Source organism: Macrotis lagotis, chromosome 4 (assembly GCF_037893015.1).
Source record: "Macrotis lagotis isolate mMagLag1 chromosome 4, bilby.v1.9.chrom.fasta, whole genome shotgun sequence".
NCBI lineage: Eukaryota > Metazoa > Chordata > Mammalia > Peramelemorphia > Peramelidae > Macrotis > Macrotis lagotis.
Window position 1 is genome coordinate 120380484 of NC_133661.1, and position 27703 is coordinate 120408186.

The window sequence follows — 27703 nt, forward strand, 5'->3', positions numbered from 1 at the left end:
GTGCATGCATATTCATCCACACATGTGTGCATTTGATTATAGGAATGAGTGTATATAATATACATACAGGTGTATATATGTAGCCATGGGTGACATGTGTGCACATCAACATATGCATGTAAGCATATACGTATGTGCAAATATTTATATACTATGCTATTATTCCATTTGATTCTTATAACATCCCTGTGAGACAGTGCAATGATCAGTTTTTGGCAAATAAGGAAACTGAGACTGACATAGTTTAAACAACTTGCCAAGGTCACAATTTAGTAAATATCTTGGAAGGTACATGATTCTAAGTCCAGAACTCTATCTGCTGTACCTATATATTTCCATCTCTCCATCGATAGATATATCTATATCTAGCTATTATTATTGCATTTGATCCTCACAACACTAGATGTGTTAGGGACTATTACCTTAATTTTGTTGCCTTTCAGTGACTTGGCAGTCTTTTCAACTGTTGCTGTTGCGACCCACCAAGAGTTCTTTTAGTTCACTACATGTATTAAAAAAGAAGTTCCACAAGGTAATTCAGGTTTGATCATTCCCTAAATCTATGAATTGATTCAGAGGTAACTTAGGACCTTTCCATTAGGATTAGCATACAAGACATCCTGGGGATTGGGGAATCACTTTACTTTTTCAGCACCAGGTGGCACTATCAAGTCAAAAAAATGATCTATTCACTCAGGTCAAACTCAAATTTTGTGAATTCTTAAAAACAGAATAAGTTTTTAAAAGGTTTAGAGGACTGCTTGATTTTTAGATGATTTTTAGAATCATGTTCCATTCATTCATTACAGGGATTTCATAGGTCAGTACATGCTCTTGATTCCACTGGTGAAATACATAATCATAGAATGTTGGGCAGCTAGGTAGGGTAAATTGGGTACTGGCCCTGGAGTCAGGACCACCAGGATTCAAAACCTAGCCTTAAACACTTGCTAACTGTGTAACCCTAGGAAAGAATCCCATTTACCTCAGTTTCCTCATCTGTAAAATGAACTAGAGAAGGAAATGGCAAACCATGGCAAAATCCAAGCCAAGAAAACCCCAAATGAGGTCATGGGGAGTTGAATATAACTAAAACTACTCAAGAAAAACATCAACAGTAACCAAAATAACAAATTTCAAGACAGATAGATATGGGGCAAACGGGAAAAAAATGAAGAACATTATCTGCTCTCAAGAAGCTTACATTCTACTATAGAACTTTTAATGTAGGTAACTTCAGGTACCATTATTCCTATTTTATAGATGTAGAAACTGAGATGATGGAAATAAAGAGCTACTTCACCTTGGTTCACACTGTTAATGAGCATAAGAAGTGGAATTTAAATCCAGGTTTTTCGGATTACAAGTCCATAATTTTGTTACTCCCATTAGAAGTTGGGTCTCCTTTCAGCATCCATTCATATAAATCAATACTCCCCAGTTCCACTTCTTTCAGTACAAATAATAGCACGTGTGGACAAGTAAGAAAGTTGAATTTCAACTGCTACTTGTGTCCTACCTACCAGAAGCAACTGCAAACTAGGAAAAATGAGGCTTAGCAATTTGCTGTGCTAAGGTTGCTGTAGTTTGCAAAATTTACCTCAATTTTTCCCCGATGATTATAAAGTTGAGTTAATAATGGACTTTTGATTTTTTCTGTTAATGGCAAGATAGTTAAAAAGTGCAGAAACCAATCAATCAAATATTTATTAATCACCTACTGCATGTTGAGCAGTGTACAGAAAGAATTTGGAGAGTAAAAGAAAATTGATGGTATATCATATGTACAGAAGCAGTTGCCATATAGTCTGTAAACAAAACTCTATAGAGAAGGAAAAAGGTTTTTCTTTTTCATTGCAATTATCCATTTTATAGCCATATAAGTGTTAAAAAAAATCATCTCTCTATGTGGACTATACCAAAACACTTGATGAATCACGTGAAGGGAACCTAAGAACATGTGCTTATGGGACTTTAAGATAAGGGATCTTATCTTCTCAGTATTGGAAACGCAGCTTAAAATAGGTCTAATAGATAATCAACTTGCATTTGTTTTAAACAGGAGTTGGGGGTGGTAGGATGCTAAAAACACAGATATAAAGCTAGAATAACTCTTTGGGGACATCAAGACCAACCTCATTTTATAGATGAGGAAACGGAAGTTATAATAGTCATAGAGTCATAGCTAGTACCGCTATCCTTTGGGGCATGAGGAGAGTCTATTGATGAAAAGGATATGAAATAGAGGGTAACCTAGAGAGCAATCTAGTAGCAAGGGCACTTGTACTAGGAGAGAATGTTAACTGTCTTTCAAAAAGAGCAACTTAGCCAACCATGAGGGATGACAGCAGCCCCCAAGAAAATGACTTTATGGGACCAAGCAAGAGAATTAGAGGAGATTGCCACTGCACACTCCAGGGACCTTGGTAATAATCAAGCCCAATAAGGGACAAGTTTGATCTCCAAATCACTAGGAACTGAAATAAGATACAGATGAGGGAGTAAAGTCCTATGTGACATAAAATGGTGTTCTCTACAAGGCTTCCATAATGGAAATTTTCTGTTCTACAGATGGAAGAAGGACACCCCTCTGGATGTCAGAGACCTAGGATAAAGCCTGGTTGGCCCCATTCGTGCTTCAACTTTAGGAGAATATCATATTGGAGGGATAGGGTGGAAGAGAGTTGTAAAACTTTCACCTCGTAGATCAACCTACAGACTGGCTGCAGGTGCCCACTGGGTCAGAACTATCCTATAGGCCTCAAAGTTTCAAGGACTGGACAACAATATTTGAATTCTCTGGATAATTTTGTGACACTGCAATTTACTAGAGGAGATATAACCATCGTGTAAATTATCTCACTACATAATTCCTATGGGGAAAAAAAGGTTACATTTTATCCTAAATTGGAGTGGGAAACAAATTAAATTCAAACAACTTCTCTTGGAAGTTTTAAGCTTCAAAATAACACATGGAAGGTATTTTTGACACTTCCATTTGGGACAGAGAGGGCTTAGTTAGCTGCCTCAAAGAAACACTGGCTAAAATTAATGAGTTTGTTCCAGAGTACCTAAGAGCATAGAAATCGCCTTATGTACACTATCTAATTTGAGCTGAAGGATGTTCAATGTAGTATATTATCAGGACCATTTTATAGATGAGAAAACTGAAGCTCAGAAAGGTCCAGGAATTTGCTCAGGATCATATAGTTGGTTGGTAGCAAAGCTGAGATATGAATCTAGATACTCTGATACAATGTCTACTGTTCTTTCATCACATTACCCTGTTTTAGTCACATAGACCCTGGTATAAGGATGAGAACAATGGGGAAATTTTGTTCCCCTTAATTATAATAAAAATTCATTTCTTATTAAAATGTTTTTACCCCAGCATAATATGTTATAAGCATAAAGAACCATTGGGAGTAAACCTGTATTCTAGCTCTGCTTCTCTATCTACTTGTGCAATTTAGGGCAAAGCATTGTTCTACACTGGACTTCAATTTTCTCATCCAAATAAGAATGATTTCTAAGATTCTTCCAGCTCAGAATTCTGAATGAATTCTTCAGATGAAAGAAAGTCCTGTAAATTTGATCTAAATGATTAGTGTGTCTAAGTTACTACAGGGGCCTTTGTCCCTCCTGAATTTATCATGTCAGGTAATGATTCAAAAAAAATAAGTGCTAATGGAACAAAATGTCTGTCCTTGGCTCAGAATGATGCTTGATCACAATCATTGAAAATATGCTGTGGTTGGAATGGTCTTACATCAAAGAGTGAGAGTAGGATCCAAGTTAACATGTCAACAGTTTTATGCTTTTCACTCCATCCTTCAGAGTTAATACTGGCTATACAGGCTGAGGTTTTGTCATTGGTAATAATGATGGATTGTGGAAGTGAGAGGGAAAGGGGTGCCTCCAAACTAGATTTTCCCCTCATTCTCCCCTGAGACCAAGAAATCTTAGTTTTATGTAGTTGTCCTGAAGGTCTATAATTCCTCTGCTTACTTCATAAACATTCCCTAAATTGACCAAGCCCGTTGCTGACTGAATGAGAGATTTCTATTCCTGGTTGGAGAGTTCCTTAGGAGATTGTCCATTAAGTGTCAACAGCTCATCTCCTGGTGCTAATCGGCCATCTCTAAGAGTGGTGGGGGGGAGCACACCATGATTCCCATTGGATCTGCATAGTGGAGACCAGAACTCAAATGGTTGGGATTCTTGATGGTTTATATCTTGTTAGATTTTTCTTGAGAATATATTTATTGGCTTAAAAGAGAGCAAAATCATAATTCAATAGCTGGAATGGACTTCAGAGGTTCTATAGACCATACCCTTCATTTTACAAATGAGGAAATCAGGGCTTAGGTTAGATGATCTGCCCAAGGTCATACAAACATAAGAGATAAGATCTAAACATAGGACATATCCAAAACCAGTGTTCTTCCCATTTTGAGATGTATTCATAGTATCAGAACTGGAAAAGATCATAGAGGTCATCTTGTCCAAGATCCTCCTTTAACAAATGAAAAAAAAAACTGAAATTGATGAAAATTAAGTGATTGGTCCAAGATCATATATATAGTAAACATCTAAGGCAGGATTTGTATCCATATCCTCTGACTCCAATGCCTGTGTACTTCCTTCTATAACATACTACATCCACATGTAGATACTAAGATGCTGAGGAGGGAATAGTGGGACTATTAAACTTTCCAAGTTGAATTTGCCTCCAAAAATTAGCCTTCACTTATTTCTTCTAGAATTAATACACTGTCCATACCTAGTCAAATGAGGTCATGGATCAAGTCAACCCTGTTCAGATTAGCCAGTATAGCAACCAGCATCACTGAAACAGTTGAAATGAATGAACTAGTTACACTTCAGTTCAGTCAAAAATAAGATCCTAGAATATTAGAACTGATAAGGATTCTCAAGTTAATCTAGTCTAACCAGGGGCATATTGGTAAATGTGTGATGACCAGTTTTTCAGGAAAAAGAGCATGCATTATATATTTTTAAGTTTCATCTGCATTACTAAAATTTTTGCCATCACTTTCTTAGGTATAGACAACCAACAAAACAATAACCAAATCAAAGCTTGATATAGCATGTGCCATATGAGGACATGAAGACAAAGGGATTGGAGGTAGAGCAAGGAAGGACTACTAATTAGTAATAGATCTTGGATTAGGACCCAGCTGTTCATTCTTATTCTGGTTTAATAATATATCATACTATAAGTGGGATAGCCATTATGGAACATCAACAGAGAGCACCCAAGGTTATTGTCTATCTTCTTTTAATCAAGATAGTTTAAGTAAAATTCTAATCTTGAGGAAGAGACATAATGAGATGGACATTCTTTATTCTTTCCATGATCCAGACCATTTAGTCCTAACATCAGACACCAGCCCAGCTCCCAATATAGATATGCTCTGTTTTAAAGGAAAGCAGCATATCCAAAAGCCAAAACATATCAAAAGGAAAATTGAAGAATGATTATTCACTTTTATATGAAAGAGTCTATCCCATGATTCCTTTCAAGTGTGAACTCCCTAGAGAACACATAAGTATTTGTTTACAGAACTACTTGACAGCAGAGATCAAGGGGCAGAGAGACTTAAAGCTAAATTGCCAAGAATCCCTGCCAGAGCTCAGTTCTACTGCTTTTGTTTCCCACATTCTACATGGACTGTTCCCTGATTTCAACCCTGCCCTCTCCCATTTCAGGATTTTCCCTATGTCTAACATGAATTCTCTTTCCCCCTGCATCTTCTCTTCTTTTATTTCTTTCTCTTCCATGAAATCTTCTCTTTTACTTTATACAGCTAGTGGATAAAGAGCTGATCTTAATGCCTAGAAGATCTGGATTCAAATCTGGTTTTCTGACACATGCTTGTTGTGTGACCCTGACAAGTCAATGAACTTTTCAGCTCTCTAGGCAACCCTGAAAGTCTAAAAATTTAAAGAGTAGAAATTCACTTAGAATGGAAAAGGGAGTTTTTTGAGAGTTGCCCCTCTATCAATGAAATCACATATCCTGTCCCTATCCCTTATACATAATGTCTTATCCTTTTCATTAAATTATAAGCTAATTGAAGGTAAGGATAGCATCATTTTTCACCTTTGCATGCCAGGCCATTAGTATAGCATCTGGTGTATATAATAGATTAATATGTAAAGTCTATTGAATTAATATGAATATAAAGCATATGAAGGTAATGATGAAGTGATGTTTGTCTCTCACTCTCGAAGAAGATCATGACATCAGGAGAATGATTCCATGCACATAGACTGGATTTGAGCGAGAGGCTGCTGTGCTAAGTCACCAGTCTCACTTTCTTCCCTGGAACCATCTGGGTTCAGTGCCCAAACATGAATCAGAATGAGTGGAGGTGGTTCTGGAGGAAGCAATCAGGATTAAATAACTTGTCCATAGTCACAAAGCTAGTGAGTGTTTAGTATATGAGGCTGGATTTAAATTCAGGTTTTCCTGACTCCAGAGTTGGTGCTCTATCCACTGGACCACCAAGCTGTCCTCATGGGATATTGGTACTCAATATATATATATATATATATATATATATATATATATATATATATATATGTATTCAGCTTTTTGGAAAATCTTTCACTATGTTAAACAAGGCAGCCTGGGACAGTGGACCAAACACTGAGCCAAGTGTTTTAGGAAACCTGAATTCTAAATTCTGTTTTGTCACCAATTAATTGTGTGATATTTGATGATTAATCTGCCCTATTTGGGGCTCAGTTCACTCCTTGAAATTCAAACATTCTGTAATTCTCTAATACTAAGACAAACCTGCACAGTAAACCTGCTGTTGTTATTCAGTCTTTTCAATTATATCCAAGTCTTCAGAACTGCATTTGGGAATTTCTTGGAAAAAATACCATTTCCTTCTCTGAATAATTTTACAGATGAGGAAACTGAGATAAATAGGTTACGTGACTTGCCCAAGATCACACAAGTTGTAAATGCCTGATGCTGAATTTGAACTCAGTGTCTCAAGACAGCATTCTATCCACCATGCCACCTAGATGTCCTTACAGTAAACCCAGTCTATAGTAATTTCTCTGTGGTCCTTTTATTTCCAATTATCCACATGCTACAATAGCAGCAATTATACTATTAATAAAAGATCCAAAAGAAAATTTAGATTGATGGCTCTCCCCCAAATCCTGCCTGTAGAATCAATTAGGAAACACACATATTAAGAAACGTACTGAAAAAAACTGGAGATGCTTTAGAACAGGGAATAATATTTGAAATAATATGAACATGAGACAGGTCTTCTGGGAAAAAGAATTAGGGGATAGTAGAAAGAATGCTGAATTTGAAATCAGATAAAACAGTCTTTAACCTCTGCTCTGTAAATTAACCACCCTCTTTACTTCTCTTTAGTCTAAATTGACCTCTTTCATCCCTTCTAGCCCTAAATCCTCTGGCAAATTTCTAGGGCATTGTCCCAGAAAACGTATTTGAAATTGGGCACTCAATATTTTCTTGAAAAGTAAAGACAAATAAGATCATAGACTTAGAACTAGAAGGGCCATTAAAAAAAACAAACCTAATTAAGTAATTTTGAAGAAAAAGTAGGTACAAAATACTTGAGCAACTTGCCTGGGGTCACCTAGCAAAAGTGTCTGAAATGAGTTTGAACCCAGAACTTATTGACTGCAAGTCAAGTATTGCACCTACATTTTATTTCTTTATTATCCTCTCAAAACGTAACAGGTTAATAGATTCTTGATAAGTGAATAATTGAATTTCCCTTCCACAGTTGCCTCCTTGTCAACTAATGTTCTAGCTGGCATATGCTTGTTTTTGCATCATCCTATTATGTATGCTTTTCTGAAGTAGCTAGGTGGTATAGTAAATGGAGAACTAGGCTTTGAACCAGGAAGATCCCTCTTCTTGAGTTCAAATCCAGTCTCAGATACTTACTACCTGTATGACCCTTGGCAAGTTATTTAACCTTGTTTGTCTCAGTTCTTCATTTATAAAAAGAACTGGAGAAGGAAATAGCAAACTGCTCCAGTAGCTTTGCCAAGAAAACCTCAAATGAAGAGTTGGAAATGACTGAAAAATAGCTGAACAACTGTATATTCCTTTATAGGAACTGTTAAAACTGTTTGGCATATTGGGACCATTGGATTAGATGTCCCTCCAAAACTAATGAAAACATACTAAATAGTTTATGGATGTGAAAATGCAAAGTACTATACAAAAGTAAGCTATTGCTTGTAATATTATTGCATAGTACTGGTGTTTCTGTTTTAAATTAGGTTTCAGGGAACAGATACCAGAGCCCAATTGCCATCTACAAGCAAAACTGAAAGCAAAGCAGCTTGCTTCAGATGTGAAACAGTTTGTCCAAGAGAATCACATTATATGTCCAAGTCTTAAAGCAGTTTAAAGTATGGGTTCTAGGGCAGGCAATAAGTGTCTGAGAGAACTTGCTGAAGATGTCTCCCTCATGCACAAGTCATACTCAGTTCCTATGAAGAAGAAAGGCAGTTAAATTCTCAGTTGTCCTGGAAGTGAAGAAAGCAGGAAACCTTCAATACCTGTTGTCTCTCACACTAGAACCAAAGTTTTCTGATTCTAGAGTTAGACATTAAACTACTCTGCTTCATTTGCCTCCATTTATAGCCTTGATCTCATGGATTTCTTCTTTTACTATTTACTATCTTAGAATCAACCCCTTCCCCAAGATCTTTAATTCTTGATCTGGGTAATCCTCATCATCTGATTCCTTTTAGCACTGAAGAGTAGTGCTAGTGGATGTAGTAAAATTGAAATGATCTTGCCCATGTTAAATGCATGGGCATGTTCCTCATAAATCCTCACTGTTTCCTGGCAGTTCTTCTTCTTCCCTCTTATTGATTCCCTAATTCATTCCCCTCAGGATTAATTCAAACTTTTTATTCACTTGGTTGTAGCCTCCTAAACCTTAACTCTTAGTAGAGGACTTGACTTCCTACTTCACTATAAAGGCTAGAACTACTGCTCAGAATTTCCCATCATCATCATCATCATTCACCGTCTCCTCCTTCCCTCTAGTCACAAAGAAAATAATGTCCTTTTCCTTATTAAGGTCACTAATTCTATCTGCATTCTTGATGTCATTCCTTTCCTCAATGATCAGCACTTTTCTCTAGGATCCTAGATTTCCAGATCAGAATGAAAGGGAATACAATCCGTTTCTTTTTCAGATGAGGCCCTAAGGCCCAGGGAGGCCCTGGCTTGCTCAACTTCCCCTAACTTACTTAAGCAACAGAGCTGGAGTTTGAACCCAGCACTCTTTGTCACCATAGTATGATCCCTCTAACAACTATCTTCCCATTTTTCATATAGTGTGAGGCTTTCATATAGTATGGTATGTTATAAAAGGCCTTAGACTTTGATTCAGATGAAGGAAGCTTCTATGCCTGCAAGTCTTTTTTTTTTTAAGGTTTTTTTTTGGTAAGGCAATGGGGTTAAGTGGCTTGCCCAAGGCCACATGGCTAGGTAATTTTTAAGTGTCTGAAGCCACATTTGAACTCAGGTACTCCTGACTCTAGGGCTGGTGCTCTATCCACTACACCACCTAGCCTCCCCTTATGCCCGCAAGTCTTATCACATTTCAGCCTCATTTTCCACATCTATAAGATGGGAGTAATAACATTTGCATTATCTGCCTCACAAAGTTGTTTTAAGGAAACCATTAGCAATTATTATTTCTGCCTTTCCACTCTCTATTCCCATCAACCTACAAGTTATCCATTTTCTCCGATTCTTAAAATAAACAAACTGGCCTTTCTAACTTGCCCTTCTACATTTTCCTCCCCTCCACTGTCAAGTATTTTTTTTAAAAGCTGGTAATAATATATGCTTCTGTTTCCTCAGTACCCATTCTCTCATCAATTCCTCACAAATTTGGCTTTCATTCTATTACTCTATTAAAAAGATTCTCAGAGGTCAATAAAGTCTTCACAACTCTCAAATTCAATGACCTCTTTTCAGTCTTCATTCTTGATCTCTCTGTAGCATTTTATACTGTTGGCTACCAATTTTATCCTTTTAAACAATGTTTTCTCCCTTAGCTAATGAGATACAAATAGTTACTTGTTATTTTTTTGATTTCACATTTTAAGGTTCCTTTCACTGACTTTTTAAAAAATTTGTTTTTTTTGCAAGGCAGTGGGATTAAGTGGTTTGTCCAATGCCACACAGTTATGTAATTATTTAGTGTCTGAGGCTAGATTTGAACTCAGGTACTCCTGACTCCAAGCCCAGGGCTCTATCCACTGCACCACCTAGCCACCCTCCTTCACTGACTTTTTATTTTCTTCTTGAACCTCTAAGGCAAGAACTCTCCAGGCTTCTGTCCCTTGCCCACTTCAATACAAACTTTCTCCCTGAGACATCTCTCTTCGACATTACTTCATTTATCACCACTACACGGATAACAACCAGATCAAGCCCTTACCTCTCTTCTGTGCTTCAAACTTTCATATCCATCTGTCTATATAATATTTATAAGGTTCTTAGTCTTATTTATTTAATCTTATCACCTTCAGGATAAAATACAAAAATCCTCTATTTAGAATTGCAAAGCCCTTTATAACCTAGCCTTCTCCTACCTTCCTAGGCATCTTATATCTTACATCATGTACTCTTCAGTGAAGTAACAAAAAAACACTCTACTTCTTGGTTCTTGCTCACAGCACTTATTAATACCTCTATCAGGCATTTGTATATTATTGTGTATATGACATTCTCTATTAGATTGATAATTCCTTGAAATGTATTTTAATGTAGGCTGTTAGAAGACCTGGATTTGGAGTCCAGGTCCAGTGCCTATTGTCCCCCCCCCAAAGTCACCTTAAATTTAACTATTTTGCATATATTTTATTTATCCACTTTATATTTATGCTTTATTACCATATACATATATAGAGAGAATATAGATATATTACAAACTTGTTTTCTTTCCTCTTAAAATGTAAGCTATTCTTTCTTTATTAATAATAGCCACGCAACAGACATTTAATGCTTGTAGATGTTGATTATTTAGAATTAAGTCATTTAAGTTCTTAGGTTTTTCCATCTATAAAAATGGGAATAATGATGCTTTCAATGAATGGTTTTGTAAATCATAAAGTTGTAAGTGATTGGTGAGATTTGTGTTTTATCCAAACTCCATGCTTTCCCTCAACTTCTAGCACATATCTATGCACCCAACTGGTTGCCTTATGATGGTTCATAAATAAGTGCTGCATAATTTGAAGTAACTAAATGCCTAATGAATGATAAAGGAGGTCTGGAGAGATGAGATTATAGATCCAGTTGAGGAATAACTTCCATTAACTACAGTAGTCTTAAGATTAAAAGTCAAGGAGTTGCTCTAAACTTTTAATTAATCAGTTTATTATCACTGAAAGATAGAGCTTTATAGTTAATTAACTAAAAAAACAAAGGGAATCTCTTATTTTAAATTTAAAACCAAGTAACTAAATTTAATCCCCATGGAATTACATGAAGTACTTTCAACCTGCAGAGCATCAACATTTTACAGGCACTGTTAGCAGGATACTCTGTCTGAGTCATCTGAGTTTTGTTGCTTCCTTCTCTCATCTACCCTTTGGGTGGAAAGCTAATAGAATGTGAAATTAGGATGCTGATAGCAAGGAGGTAGGAAAGAATAGAAATCAAAAGTCCTGGTTAATCCACCAGCCACATAAACAGCCCAGAATAATTAAACTTTGACTATAATATGGATAGATTCAAGCCCTTGGGGAACAGAATTACAATTTTTAAGTTGGAAAAGACCTTAAAGATCATCTCATTGAGCATCCTCATTTTACAACCAAAACTAAGGTCCATGAAATTGAAATGACCTGATCAAGGTCACTTAACTAGTCAGCAGCAGTGTTAGTAGGCTGTTGAGATTTTTTAAAAAGAAAAAATATTATAAAGGTCCAATATTGAGAAATTCTTCCCTGTGATATTACTTAGGAAGTGGTTAGAGGTTTCTCTGATGTGATCTAGGAAGCATCATAAACAATGTTCATATGGCTCACTGACCAATGTCAGATCATATCTTTTTCAATATTTCAATAATGATATTACTTCATTTACATAGATCAAAGACAATTTCTTGTTTAATCCTTACAACAACTTCACAATAACACAAGCATTATTACTTCTCTTTTTCTGAGGTTAAATGACCTATCCCAAAAGTCATATAGTCAATAAAAGCTACTGCTTAGAAATTAATTCAGATATTTTGTTTCCTCTCTAGTGCTCTTTCCATTATGCTTTGTTTGATTCTTCTTCCAAAATGGTCTATCATGGCTTCCAAATTAACTAGAAGGTCTTTGTATTACAGTGAGCATTTATATGGTGCTTGAAGGTTAACAAAGTTCCTTGCATATGCTATCTTATTTGAACCTCCTCACAACACTATAAGTTTGTGCTATTATGATTATTATTATTATTACCATTTTACAGATGAGGAAACTGAAGTTGAGAGTGTAAGTGGCTTGCTGAAGGTCACATATTGTGTCTATGGAAGCATTCCAGCTTCTTTTCTCAACTACTAGTTCAATGCATCCATAGTCAACCTCCTTTTATTTCATTTATATTCATTTCAACAATGGTTCAAGTGCCTACCATGTACCAGGCTGTGTTTTAAGTTCCAATGAATTAAAGATAAAAATGTCAAAGTCACTACCTTCATGGAGTTTATGGTGTAATAGATGTAGTATGGCAGAAATACAAATAGGTACAATAAAAGGTAGAACTTATTAGGGCAAAAGAGTCATCCAGACAAAGACTATTCAGAAAATCTGAGAAGGGAAAGGTCATTTTTAGTTGGAAGGGGAGAGAATGGACAAAGACTTCTTGGAAGAGGGGTTGTCTATGAATTGAAGAATTGCTAAATAAGTTGTAGTATATGGCAGTGATGATATTGTAAGAAAAGACAAACAAAATGTTGGTTCCAGAAAAATCTGGAAAAGCTTATATAAACTGATGTAAAGTAAAGTGAACAGACCCAGGAGAACTTTATACACTGTAACAATAATATTTTATCATGATTAACTGGGAAAGACTTAGATGCTCTGGTCAATAAAATAATCCATGACATTAGATTATGCTAAAAAAATAATATTTGTCTCTAGAGGGAGAAATACAGATTGAGACACTTTTTTTCTTGTTTTTTGACAACATGGATAATTTGGAAATATATTTTGAATGATTCCATGAGTATAATGGGCATCACATTATTTGATTTCTCAATACATAGGGGAGAGGCTAGAAAGAGGACAGAAAATTTGGAGCTCAAAAACATTTTTAATGAATGTTAATTAATTTTTAAAAGGTTAAAATAAGTAAGAAGTGGAAGCATCTTCCTATCTTGAGGGTTGATCTATAAAATGTATGTGAAGACAGATAAGATCAGCTAATTCCCTAGTTTAATTGCACATTCTTTTTTGCTCTTATCAATTTACCACTCTTTTGGGGTAGTTAGGGTGGTACAGAGGATAAAGTGCCAGACCTTAAATCAGAAAGTCTCATTTTCCTGATTTCAAATCTGACCTCAGACACCTACTAGCTGTGTGACCATGGGCAAGTCAGTTAACCCTATTTGCCTCTGTTTCCCTCATCTGTAAAAATAAGCTGAAGAAAGAAATGGCAAACCATTCTAGTGTTTTTGCCAAGAAAACTCCCAATGAGGTCACAAATAGTTAGACGTGCACAGTAACATCCAATTTGCTAATCTCATTCTTGATAACTCTCTCTGACCTCCCAGATCCCAGATGATCCTTGCCTTAGATCTGAAAAAACCTGCCTGTCCCTTTAGAACTTAACTCTGATTCTTTCAGCTGTATACTCCTCTGGTACTTCCCTACTTACCAATATGACCTATTTGACTAGAATGAAAGCTGTTATAAGAGAGGAGTAATTCAAGACTCCACCTAAGTATCTATACTGACCCTTTTCACCTCTTCTACTTAGCCTCATTCAATCTGCCTATGCCTTGTCATAAGGTGACAACTAGGGAATGCTAACTCTATTGCCATTATTCATAATAAGTATAGGGACTAAATGTGTAATTTCATTAGAATAAGGAATTACCAGGGGAGGAAAATTTTTCCCCACTCCAGGTTGGTATCCTCTAAAATTGACCATCTTAGTTTCCTAGGTCATTGAGAAGGTTTATCTTATCCAGGGTCACAACAGCCAGGATATATCAGAGTCAGGACTCAAACCCAGGTCTTTCTCACTTCAAGACTTTCTCTCTCATGCAGTATGATAGCTCACATTTATATTGTAATTTATATATAATATTTCATTTGACATGCATAACTCTGTGAGGTAAATACTTCAAATATCAGCAAAATTGTATAGATTACAAAAGTTCAGAGTTTAATCCTCTTACCCAGAATCATATAGGTTCTAAGATTTGGAGATGGTCCATATGAAAGCAGTAAGGGAAAGACACCAGAGATATGGGGAGATAGACAAAAACAGGCTATTAGAATACTGAGGAAGTAGGAAAAGATGGGGTTCAGAGGTAGCATTGGAGAAGAAGAAAGACTAGAAGAAACAGTGAAAAAATGTGTTAGGATAATGATGTACTCTCTTAAGGATGGGGGCACATGAGGTGGATAATATGGAATGTGACCAAAATTCTAATGAAAAGAGGAAAAAATCGCTTGCTGAAAATGAGGATTGGAGAGGAAATGGGCATTGATGAAGAGAAATGGTCTGGAATAATTAGTATGATGGGGTTTGTTAGTGAGGCAATGAGATACAAATTAAAGGATAGGAGAGGAACAACGAAGGCCAGTTTGAAATTGAATTCAACAGAGTAAAAACTACATTGGGCCAAGTTTACTCAATTTCACCTTCTTTTTTCATTAGCATTATTTGATAGAGATAGTGAAGAAAGAAGACATTAAGTATAATACAGGATTGGGAATCAGTGTGGTAATCTCAGTAGAACTTTAGAGGGATGTAGGAGTCCAGAGTAATAGAGAAAATACTTCAGATTTGTTGGGACTTGGAGTATAGGAGAGGGAAAACTTATATAAAGCCAGAAGTGAGATGAATATAGTGGTTGAAGATGCATGTTTGGTTCCTTAGCAGGAGAAAAGGGCAGCTAGGTCATGCAATAGATAGAGCATTCACTGATCTTGGAATAAGGATGACAGGAGTTTGAATTCAGTCTCAGATACTTAACACTTACTAGCTGTGTGACCCTGGATAAGTCACTTAACCTCAATTGCCTCACATCCAGGGCCATCTCCAGTCATCTTGATTCATATTTGCCCAGTGGACCCAGATAGCTCTGGAGGAGAAACTGAGACTGGTGATTTAGCACAGCTCCCTCACCCAAATCCCAATCATGTGCTTGTCGTGACATCAGTTCTTGTACTTCTCTAGGAATGAAGAACAAGCATCATCAGCAGGAGATGATACAAGTAAAGAGGTTGTGGTCAGAGAAGGGGAATCAGGAGTTAAAGACTTTAGATTGGGATTGCGGTCTTGTGGTGATATAATAATTTTATAACCAGGGCAGCTAGGTGGCACAGGGAATAGAGTGCCACGCCTAGGGTCAGGAAGACACATCTTTATGAATTCAAATCTGGCATCAGACATCTACTAGTTGTGTGACCCTGGGCAAGTCACTTAACTTTTTCTCAGTTTCCTCATCTGTCAAAATAAGCTATAGAACAAATGGAAAACCATTACAATAAATTTGCCAAGAATGCCCTAAATGGTCATAAAGACTTGGACATGACCAGAAGGACCAAATAACTACAATAACCAAGGCTGAGTTAATCCACCTTTGCCCCAAGAAAAATTCCCCAAACTCTGGCCACCCACACAGTCCTCTCACTACTAAAACTCCTATGTCCCCTGAAATCAGATATAAACCTCTTCTTTTTTGTATCTATCCCAGGGCACCCAACAACACCTCCAACCCATCGTCCTGTCACAACACTCAACCATAAACTGTGCTCCTGTGGTTGTTCTGTGATAGAATTTATTAAGTAAAAGAATGACTTCATCTCATATGCACTTAAAGAGAATTCACTTTGCAGCCATATTGAGGGTGGTGTAGAGTGGGCAAAGACTTGAGACTGGCAGACTAACTAGTGGGTCAGTGTAATAGGCCAGCTAGAGGTAAAGAGCGTCTGAACAAAAGTGCTAGTTGTTCAGCAAGAGTTAGAAATGTGAAAAGTTTGCAACTGATTGCAAAAGATTGCAACTGATAGCTATATGTGGTAAGAGAACAAGTGAGAAAAGTGAGATTAATGTCTGCATAGGAAATTGGAAAAAAATTTTGGGGGGGAGATTCTGCTCTAAACATGTTGAGTTGAGATGTCTCAGTTCAGTTTGAATGTCCACTTAGGAAGGCAGGGTGGGCAATTCAAGAGAGAAATGTGTATGATAATTAAAACCATGAACATTGATTGTTTCACCATCAATGACACCAAGAGGGTCAAGAGAGAAAAGAGAACCCAGGACAGACCTTTGGGAAATACAAAGAGTGGTAGAATGTAATGTGGATGCTGAACCAGAAAAGGAATCTATCTGATAGAGTCAGACAAGTAGGAAGAGAACCAGAAGAGAATATCCAGAAAAGAGTGATTAACAATATCAAAAACTACTGAGTTTGGGAAGAAGATGACTGGAAAAATGACCATCAGATAACTACTAAAACAATTATTAGCAATTCAGGGGAAGAGTAGTAGCTTTCTTTAACAGTCCAGAATTTTAAGATATCTCAGAACATCAAGCTGAATTAATTAGTGAGATGTTGAAAATCTGCACATACTAGAGATAGAATTTTTTTTTTATTTAAAAGTAAAAATTAGGACAGCTAGGTGGCACAGTAGACAGAGCACTGGCCCTGGAGTCAGGAGTACCTGAGTTCAAATCCTGCCTCAGACACTTAATAATTACCTAGCTGTGTGGCCTTGGGGCAAGCTACTTAACCCCATTGCCTTGCAAAAAACCTAAAAAAAGTAAAACTTATAATACTAAACATAATAAAATTGCAGAAAACTATTTTTACAAGTAATAAAAAACTTCTTGCCAATTGGCACAACTGGTGCTTCTACAGTCTTTCTTTATGCTTCTTTCACCACTTCCACATTCAATGTCATTATGTTGTCTCTTCAAATACCCAGGTTTTTCTTTCTCAGGGTCCTACCCTGGATGGGACCATTACAGGAATATCCCATCTTTTCTATCCTTTTCCTTCTTCCATATTAAAGTTTATCTTTACTAGTTCCCCAAGATGAGGAGTTTGCCAATCTCTGGCAAAGCTAATTAATTCTAAAGTACTGATCTGATAGCTTCTTAATGAGATATGCATTTAAAGAGATGAATGAATGTACAACTACATAGAAATTTCTATTTGTACTGCTGAAGGAGATGCTAGAAAGGCAATTAGAATAGGGAATACAAAAAGGAAAAAGAAGTGTTGAGGGAATTTCCTAATAATCTTTAAGCACCTAAATACTTTTGATGTCTGAAAGTAGAATAAGGTAAAAAAGATGATGCCCTGAAGACCTAAAGCATGAGAAAAAAACCATTGGGGTTATAATACAAAAGGAATTCTGGTAAATGAAGGCAGAAGGAAGAAATCAGAGAGATAAAGTAAATGTTGTATTTGAGAATAGTTGAGTTTGATAACAAAGGGACCCATCCATATCTATTTGTTTATATCTCTTTAAATCTTGTTCTCTTTTAAGTATTGTCTTGCTTGCATAGATATTATACATAAATCACTGTGCAGACATTAAAACACCATATAAATTTCTATTATTGTTGCAAAACTAAGATAGTGATTGGAAATTTGTCAGTGTTCTTAATGAACTATTCTTTTTTAGAAAAATAATTGAATTAGATTGCTTTCTGTTTCTCCTCTCTCATTAATTCATAACTGTAAAGGAATCGTTTTTGAGCCAAATAGTCAGTCCCAAGTCACCTGAATTATAGGCATAAAACTTAATAATAGGCAAAAAAACCCAATAAAAGTAAAAGATTCTTTAGAATTCAGTCAGACTAGGGAGAAGCAGGAAGAGTTTTGTCTAGCTTGGGGATTTATCCCTGAATCAGAAATATACCCTGAGCTGGGAAATTTTAAGAGTGGTATATTGTACTTAGATTTTAAGGAAGAAGATAAGGATATAGCAACAGAGTGGCTGGACATTAATGAGGCAAGACAAAAAAATCTGCTTCTAGAGGAAAAATAACTCAACTGTAACTGTAACTCTTATTCTAGCTTCAGCTCGATCTTACAGGATTCCTGGTCAATGGGAGGTGAAAGGTCAAAGAACATTACTAAAAGGATCCAAAAGATAGGCTAGGAATGATGCCCTGGGAGAGGGCAGGTGTCCTAGAGGAGGGCAGGTAAGCAGATTCCTTCAATGGGCATTGCTCTGGGGTCCATCATGTTATCTATTCCATTCTACAAATAAAGAAAATCTAAAAAATATAGCAGTCTGGGAAATACCTTACCGCTATATATGTACGATCAGCCTGTGAGAAAAGAGGGCCTTCAGGTGGAGCAAGGAAAAAAAATTAGTACTTCAGTCCTTACTAGCAGGTAACTTCCTAGGGATACCTTTATCTCTTCCATTTCATGGACTTTTTCTTGAAATTTCATCCTCCCTGGCTTCCCCAACTTTCCCACTATTCAGGAGGCAGAATAATCAGGGCAAAAAGTGTGATGGGCCACAGGGAAAAAAAAAATGGGATATCCCATGAGGCAAGAGGGGGCTACTTAAGAACTTCCAGTCCCTCTTCAGATCAGGGAACCTCATACCCCAGGGAGATGGTAATGTTTCCCTAGGTCTAAGAATTCTTCACTGCCTTTCAGTATAACCTGCTTCAGGAGAGGAGTAGGGATTTTATTTCAAGGGTTGCAAGTTGAGAAAGGGAAACAAAGCTGTAGCCCTCACTGGAGAGTTATGCCTTCTTGTGGACTTTCCCTTAAAAGGTTCTTTCCCTTAAAAATTTTCATTCTCTAGCTTCACAAACTTCCCTAAGACTAGAGTCTGAGGGTAATATTGACGAGTTTGGGATCAGAGTTTATTCCCTTCCTCTTCAGTTTCCTCTTGATTCATGAGATCAGAGGCTATTGTTCTGAAAAGACCAAATATTAATAACTAGATCAGAACACTGGCTTGGGAGTCAGGAGACCTAGAGTATAGGACTTTTTGCAATACTGATTCTGGGTCTTGCTTTCCTCTTCCATAAAATAAGGGGATTGAAAAATCAATTTCTAGGGTCCCTTCTAGCTCCAACAGCTAATGATATAGATTTTGGTTCTGACTCTATCTTAATTCATTCTCATTCACAGCAAGAGCTAAATAAACCTTCCTCTGGGACCTTCTTTTCTCCAAAGTTTGAGTTTCCTCTTCTAAAATGAGTCTGGGATTAGCTGATCCCCAAGGCCCTTTCCAGCTATGATACTTTAAGGAGTTTTGTGTGTTTTGAAGAGTTGGTTCCATCTTTACTTGAGCTCCCTCCTGGAAAATATTTGTTGAAATGGTCAGAATTTCTCCAGCCCCTAGCCCCAGTAGTCAGGCTTCTTGAAAACCAAGTATGAAGAAACAATAGAACCATTGCACCAAGTTACCAAAAATAATTGGTTGAAATATAAAGCTATCAGATGGTCTGCTTCTGAGGCGGAGTCAAGGAGGGGATTAGGGAGAGAAGGAGGTAAGGATGAGTAGGTTTCCTAGTAGCTGCTTGCCTGCATCCCAAACCATTTCTCCTCTACTGAGTGGGGTCCAATACCATCTTTCATGCTGCTTGCCCCAGTTCTAAAATTTCCTAGCTAAGGCATTGATGGTGTTGTCCTTCAAATCCCAAATTATAGAACTGAGGGCTAATATTTGAGAATATTAAACCATTTTTCCATGAGAGTCATTTACAACATGCAACAACATGACTCATCCTTCTTTTTTCCACTCTCTCTATCCCTCAGAGTCATTCCTCTATGTCCCTTTCATATTCTCCCTTCAAACAGGGCTGATGAACAGTTCAAACCATCAGTTGGTTTACCTAAAGCTGGTAGTCTATACAGCTACATCAGAAAGGAGTTGCATGCATGTCCAATTTGTCCATTCCCAGAGTAGAAGGAAAGGAAAAACACTCCAAACTCCCTTCCAGAACCAACCCCCCCTCCAAACCACACATACATCCCAGCTTACCCCCATTCAAACTACTTCTGCTGCAGACATTCCTTTGTGGCTTTAACTACAGCTCTGGGAGGTTTGGAGTCTCTCCTCTGGGAAAGAAAGAGTCTGAAAGGTCCTTAGAGACCAGTTAGTCCTGCCCCTCTGTTGGCTACTTTTATTCTTTTTCACAAAATAAAATCTCTGTGTGAACTACTCAGGACCTAACTCCATTTCTATCTTGGCCATATCAGGCTTCATCTAAGTCCTGGGGACCAACTATCCCAACATGGCTGGCATAAAAAAGAGGCTTTTCTGAGTTTGGATAGACTGTCTGTGAACACCAAGTGTTAACTGTACCTGTAGGTGGGCCCTCCTCCCCTCCCAAAGGAGGTCCTGATGGTTGTCTGGGAGACTTGGATACCCAGCCCTTCACTCCCAGTGGTTATGCACTCCTTCCAGACGCTGCTCTCCTGTGTCAGGAAGAGGCAAGGGGCCAATGGATCAGATTTCATAGTCTCTGAAGACCTGGCCTCATGTGTCACACAATGAAACATTCATAAACCCGTTAAACCGTTACAGCGGCCTGGCACACCCATGTTCAAATGTAAATAGTCCTCTTGGATGTTGTGCTGACCCTGTCTTTCTAAACTTCAGTATAAATGTAATATATTTATAGATAGTTATTCCCATATACAAGGAATCACATTTAGGATACTTTGGGTTTTTTTTTAAAGAAAGTATTCCTATTTTAAAAGAAAAGAACAGTTTTTAAAATCCAAAGCCATCTTTCAGCCAAAACCAGATTAAGTCTGATCCTCTTTTTTGCATCTGGAAAGACATTAGCTAAATGGTGCTGGGTAAAAGTGTGAGGCAAAGTTTATTTTGCATACCAACCCACCCCAATGTAACTTTCAGGAAGTATAGCAGAGTCCCTTTTTCCTTCTACCCAACTCACACCACCTAATTGCATGCTGGTTTTATTTGATTTCAGGATGACATAAAGTGGGGTCCATCTGAGTAAAGATCTAATATTCTCTGAAGATGATCTTCAATCTCCTTCTCCCTCCCCATCCCTGCTACATTTACTAATTCTTTTTTCCTCCTATTTCTTTAGGAACCTACTAGCAGTATCCTATGACCTCTCCCATAGTCATGCAAAGTCATCATCACCCTGTTTAAATTTTTTTATTTGTATTCTTTGAGCTCCAAACCACAGGCTACTTGTAGCATAATTTGGTGTGCAAGACTTACCCAAGGACATGACCATCACAGGGAGACACAAAGAAAGACTCAAAAGGAAAGGAAGTCAAGAATTCCAAATTCTCATTGCTCCCCACCAATGCCACCAAAAGATTTCACTTTCTTCTTATTCTCTTCCCCTCCAAGAAACACAGTTTCTATAGTTTTGGGACAATGGACCAGCCTAGACACCAGCCCAGAGGATTTGTATCTCCTTGCTTTTATGAGCTGCCTACATGTAGCCTCAGGGTGAGAGAATTTTTTTTTCTCTTCAAGGTCACTAACAGCAGCTGCTGACTTTCTACCCCCAATAGACAAACTGCTTTGCTTCCCTAATCATTGTAATAGTATCACCCTTCTAAACCCTATTCTCCCTCAATCTTCAGAGAAGGGAAGGTGATATATTTTTCCACACAACCCTTGTAGGGGATGAGTAAGTGAAGTTGGGGGACCAGTTTATATTTGAAAATTTCTTACCACTTGCTTATTCATCTCCTTCTAAGGCAGAAGCATCGCATGTGTAAAAGTATTTGTGAGCTTCACCCATGTTCTCTATAATTTCTTTTAGACAATCTTCATTTCTGTCCTGTTGAAGTGTTGAACAATACTAATCATGTCCAATACCATCTTTCAGGAATTTACTTGAAACCATAAACCATAGGTTCCTTCCTTTGGTCTCTTTTTTATGTTGTCCCCAGTTGAGGAAGAGACTTCATCTATTTCCCCTGGAGGTTCCTCATGATTTTATACTTAAGGTCTCTTGATCCAGATTTCTTATAGGCAAGGGGATATGTCAATCATTTCAATCCTACTTTAAGATCTCTTCCTTCTAGGTGATTCTGGAATGTTGTTTTGCTGCTATGGTAGATACATATCCACAAGAATAAAGTATATTTTTCTAATGACCAGTCTTAGTGTCATCAACCAGTCCAATATATCTGGACATTTGCGGTATAAGGAATAATCCTAACTTTCTTCTCCTTTCTATTGTTCCAGGACTGTCAACTGGCAGTGCCAGACCAGAAAATGAAGGACAACACTCTGAAGCACAGATTATGGAAAGACTTAGAAGTGTCTCATTGGCAAAGGACTCTAACCTATCTGAGTTTCATGATTCTTTTTGCTTGTTTGGAGGCACATTCCAACCTTTCAGGTTGACATTTAGCCAGATGAATAAACCCATTGGCTTTCCTATTGATCTAGAAAGAGGTGCTAGACTAGCAAGTTTTGGAACTACTTAATTAGTGATTTTTGGAAACTTTCCACAGAACCACAACCTAAAATATTGATCAACGTATGTAAAACCTAGTTCCTCTACCTGATATACATCTAACATTGAAAATATAGTAGGATTTAGTAGCTCTCTTTCTGCAAAAATACTCAACCATAAAGACCAACCAAAGTGGGTCTTCAAGTTCTGATAGTCCCCCTTTAAAGGGCTTCCTTTTTCCCAGCAAGGTCATCATCCAGTCAAATACACTTTTTCTCATTTTCCCTATGATGAACACTATCTATGTCTGATCAATGGGAAAAAGTTCAAGGTTGAGTCCTAAAGACCAGTTGACCCTAATGCTCTTTCTTCCTTCTACCTTTTTTTTAAATTTTGGCTCAGGCAGCATCAGAGAACCCATTGTGCAAGGCTCTGAGGGATTATGATTATATAATGATTCCTACAATCAATGATTGTACCAGTTGCAATTACTTACCTAAGGTTTGCACTCTATTCACCGAACTATTCAAGGAAATGGAAAATATGGAATTGGTACCATGATACACGGGCATTACTAGTGTGAAAATCTTATGATCTCCAACACATACACCCCCAAGAAAATAGAGGTGTTGTCAAGGACACAATGATTTCTGGCCTTGTGATAGAATTACTAATCACCCCTTAAGAAAGCCTTGTGATCAAAGCCTCAGGCAACTTACAGTATAGTCTATTGTACATGAATGGAAGCCTAAGAAAAGGCAGCCAGGAACCATATACATTTCCAGAACTATACTTCTCTGCCAAAAAGATTCCTGACTTAGTTCTCTTCTTTACCTTTCTCTTCATCTCTCATATTAAATATCTTTGGTACTTTTCTAAAATGTACTATAAAAATTTGTGATTATTTAGCAAAGAAAATGATAATCACTATTAGTAAAAATCAGTTCACAAAGAACAAACATGCCAAAATAACCTAATTTCTTCTTAATAAAATTGGTCAAGGGGCAGCTAGGTGGCACAGTGGATAGAGCACTGGCCTTGGAGTCAGGAGTACCTGAGTTCAAATCTGGCCTCAGACACTTAATAATGACCTAGCTGTGTGGCCTTGGGCAAGCCACTTAACCCCATTGCCTTGCAAAAAAACTAAAAAAAAATAAAATAAAATAAAATTGGTCAGCAGATCAGGGGAATACATAGACATGTAATGTACTCTGATTTTAGAACAATATTTGATAGTCATTTTTGATGCTTTTTAGTAAGATTTAATATGATTTGAGTTATATAAAAATTATGTAGATTCTCAACAGATACTGATTAATGGACTATTGTTAACTGGGTAGATTATTTCTAGCAAAATGCCATAGAGTTCCAATCTTTTGTTGATGACTTAGAAAAAACATAGATATTCTTACCAAATTTTCAGGTGACAGAACAGTTTCTTCCATAAACAACAATGTTGCAAAGATGATTTAGAAAAAAATAAGAACACTGATCAACACAAGAATCTACCACAATTCCAAAAGACTCATGATCAAACATTCTAGCCACCTCCTGATAGTGAGGTAATGGACTCAGGTAAGAATTTGTTTTGTTTGAGTATAAATGTTTGTTATATGGGATTTGGTTTTCTTTGCTTTCTCAATAGGGGAGGAAGGATAAAGAGGAAAAGACTCGAAATCTTCAAATAAAAGGAAATTTCATTAAAACATTTTTTTCTTGTGTAATAGAGTTAGAAAGGGGAATTAATGTGACTGGAATTTAAATCAAGATTCAAAGTCATTGACACACCAGAAATGACAAAGCAAAATAAGTGTAAATGACAATAAGTGTAAAATCCTTCATTTGTGTTTAAAACTGAAAGCACACATATATAGAAAAGGGATATTTCTCTTGGCAACAATTTATGTGAAAAAACTCTGGAGGTTTCAGTTGACTACAAATCCAATACAAGTCAATAATGTGACTTAACTGTTTAGCAAACTAATGTCACCTTAGAGATCATTAATAGCAGTATACTATCCATATCACATGAACTAGCATTACCATTATGCCTTGTGATAGATAGGCCATGAGGTAAAGTGTGTGTCAGATGATAAACTAGAATGCCCCTAGGAAATGATTAAGATGGTGAAGGGTCTGGAAGTCATGTCAAATGAGGAATGGTTGAAGACAGAAAGCAAATTTGTTCTGTAGAAGAGAACCCCAAGGAAATACATGACAAGTAGTCTTTAAATATTTGATGACTACCATATGAGAAAATAGAGTCAGCTGTCTCTTTGTTGCTCCAAAGAGCAAATTTTGGATCAATGAGTGCAGGTTTTCAGGTAAAAGATTTTGACTTAGAATAAGAAAAGACTTTCTAACAAAACTTTCCAAAATACAAAATCCCTCTTCAGGTGAGGAACTTACTATCTGAGATGTCATAGAAAGAATTATTACATCAGGTGTGTCATTGAATTAAAGGTTTCTAAGATTTCTCTCAACTTCATGGTTTACGATTGATACTGGAGATGTGGTGTTTTCACACTATCTATTTGATCTATCTACTAGGCCATCCATACTTAATATGCTTACCATGGCTATATGAGAAGTTTTGCTTTATCTCCTTTTCTTTACAACTTCCCTTTATATATCTTATTCCCTTTATGCCTCCTTCTAACATTACCTGGTGCAATCTTGCTTTGGTTGTCACTTTAAGCTATATTTTGATTAATTATAAAAACTCAAAATTAAAGGATAGATTTGCAACAGCATAGGGCAAGTGTACTGATACATACCTGACTCATACTGTTATGCAGACCTATGTTTGGAAGGTGTTAGAAACAATACCAGTGGAAGACATCTTATGGGGTAGTAATCTGGGGTGAGCCTTAATGATGAGCACAACTTAATTAAGGCTATATATCAAGACCTCCATTCATATCTAGCAAATATTTAAGTTAATTCTTTAGGGTTGGTGTATTCTAGTAACACTGGACCAGCTTTGGGGACAGTTACATTATGGTTTATGAAAGACCAAGAAAGTGACTAACTGTTGTCTTTAAGAAGCTTATACAATCCTAACTATGGTGATTTGAAACCTCCTTTTCAATCCTCCCTAGTATTACTGCACATAGGTCTAGATATATCTTTGGAAAAACAGTTACTAAGTAGTTTATATGACTTCTCTGTGTCTTTGAAGCTCTATTGTTGGCCATAATCCAATTGCATACTGCTTAAGAGCCAGATAAAAAAATCTGATGTCAGACAATTAGTGGCAACATGTCCTATAGGTTTGTCCTCAGAATTGAATAACTGATTCTCCAGTCTGAAACTGATTCTCCCATCAGTGAAGAAGTCTGCCCAGTTGTGGTATGACAGACTGTATTAGAAGGAACCATAAAAGTCATCTAATCCTTATTCCCAGAAAATCCTTATACCAAGCAAATGGTCATACAGACTATTTTAAGATCTCCATTAATGGAGAATCTACTTCCTCCAAGGCAATCCATTCCACATTTGCACTTTGTTAATTCTTTTAGAATTCCCCCTTACTTTGAACTTAAAACCAAGTCTACAAATTCAAGCTAGTGATCCTACTTCTGTCTTATGAGACCAAGCAAAAGAAGCATAATTCTCATCTGAAGATAATCTCCAAATATTTCAGGATAGCCAACAACCCTCCCCCACCCTCTCAAGTTCTCTCTTCAAGTCCCTTGAGCATCTCTTTGAATGATATAATTTCAAGGCATTTTATCTTCTTGGTCCCCACCTTCTGAACATGTGAGAATTGAACAAAATTCTCCTTTACTAGATGGCTTAACAGGGGCAGAGTACATGGCAATAATCTGCTTGTTCTAGAGAGTATTAGCTTTCATGTCACATCATTGTTTATATTGAGCTTCAAATTCATTGAAATACATAATTTTTCACAAGAACTGAGTTCCTCTTTTCTATAGTAGCACTATAATGGTGGACAAGACAAACTGGTGTGTGTGCCATGTGTTCATCAGTATATATAAAACTTTATGGAAACTCACATGAAAAATTACTATCTTTCAAGGTCTAATGTAAGTCTCCTCTCTTCACTCAAGTCTCCTCGTACTCATCTTACTCTACCTGAATTCTTACTTAGAAATATTGGGTAAAGAACAGAAAGGAGTCTTAAAGATTCATTTTACAAATGAGAAAATTGAGACTCAGAGAGAGGAAATGGTTTTTCCATCATAGAGATAGTATATAAAAGAACTGGCATTCAAAACTAGGTCTTCTCACTCCAAATTGAGTGTCCTGGACACTATACTATGGTTGACTCCTGTCAGAATGACTATTTTACTTATAGTAAGGATCACACAATTAAGAACTAATTTAGTCTATAATCCTTCTCATCTTACTTTTTTTCCCTTAATCAAGTAAACCTATCTTTGTAACCTTAACAGTTCCTAGCATGATACTAGTCACTTTATAAACATTATTGATAGTTGTGCTTGGGAAACTGGTGTATGAATGGTAAAATCCACATGCCATTTGGCTCTGGGGCTGCTCTGATGTGCACTCAGTTCAGGGATTTTGTGATCATACTGTTTATGACCAAGATAGTTTGCCACATAAAACAATCTACTCATGATGGATGATGGTCCAGTTCCCACATGTATCTTCTTTCTTACTGCCCAACAAGATAAAACTGTAGACTGAATCAAGGATCCTTTAAAACACCAAAGCTCTATGCACCCTAGAAATAAGCCTAGGAAAGTGTATCCTGTTAGTGTAAATGTATTTATAAGTGTAAGTGCTAAATGAACTTTGGTTGAAATGAAGAAAAGGTCATAGGACTATAAAATGACAATCATAGAGTTTGAAGGGACTTTAGAGACCATTTTGTCCAACATGTACTTATTCATAGAGTAATTCATTCTGCAACATTCCCTAGAATTGATCATTCATCCTTGAGACTCTGAAAGTGGGAAAAACCTACTGTTTTCTGAGGCAACTTATTTTACTTTTTTATTGTTCAGTCATTTTTTAATAATATCTGACTCTTTATGACCCCCTTCTTAA

At 36.8% G+C, this 27703-nt stretch overlaps 1 protein-coding gene across 1 annotated transcript in view; it reads right to left on the minus strand.

Moving 5' to 3' along the window:
• The window catches only part of LOC141521436 (pro-interleukin-16-like), a 161464-nt gene that overhangs the window by 72888 nt on the left and 60873 nt on the right, over nt 1–27703 (minus strand).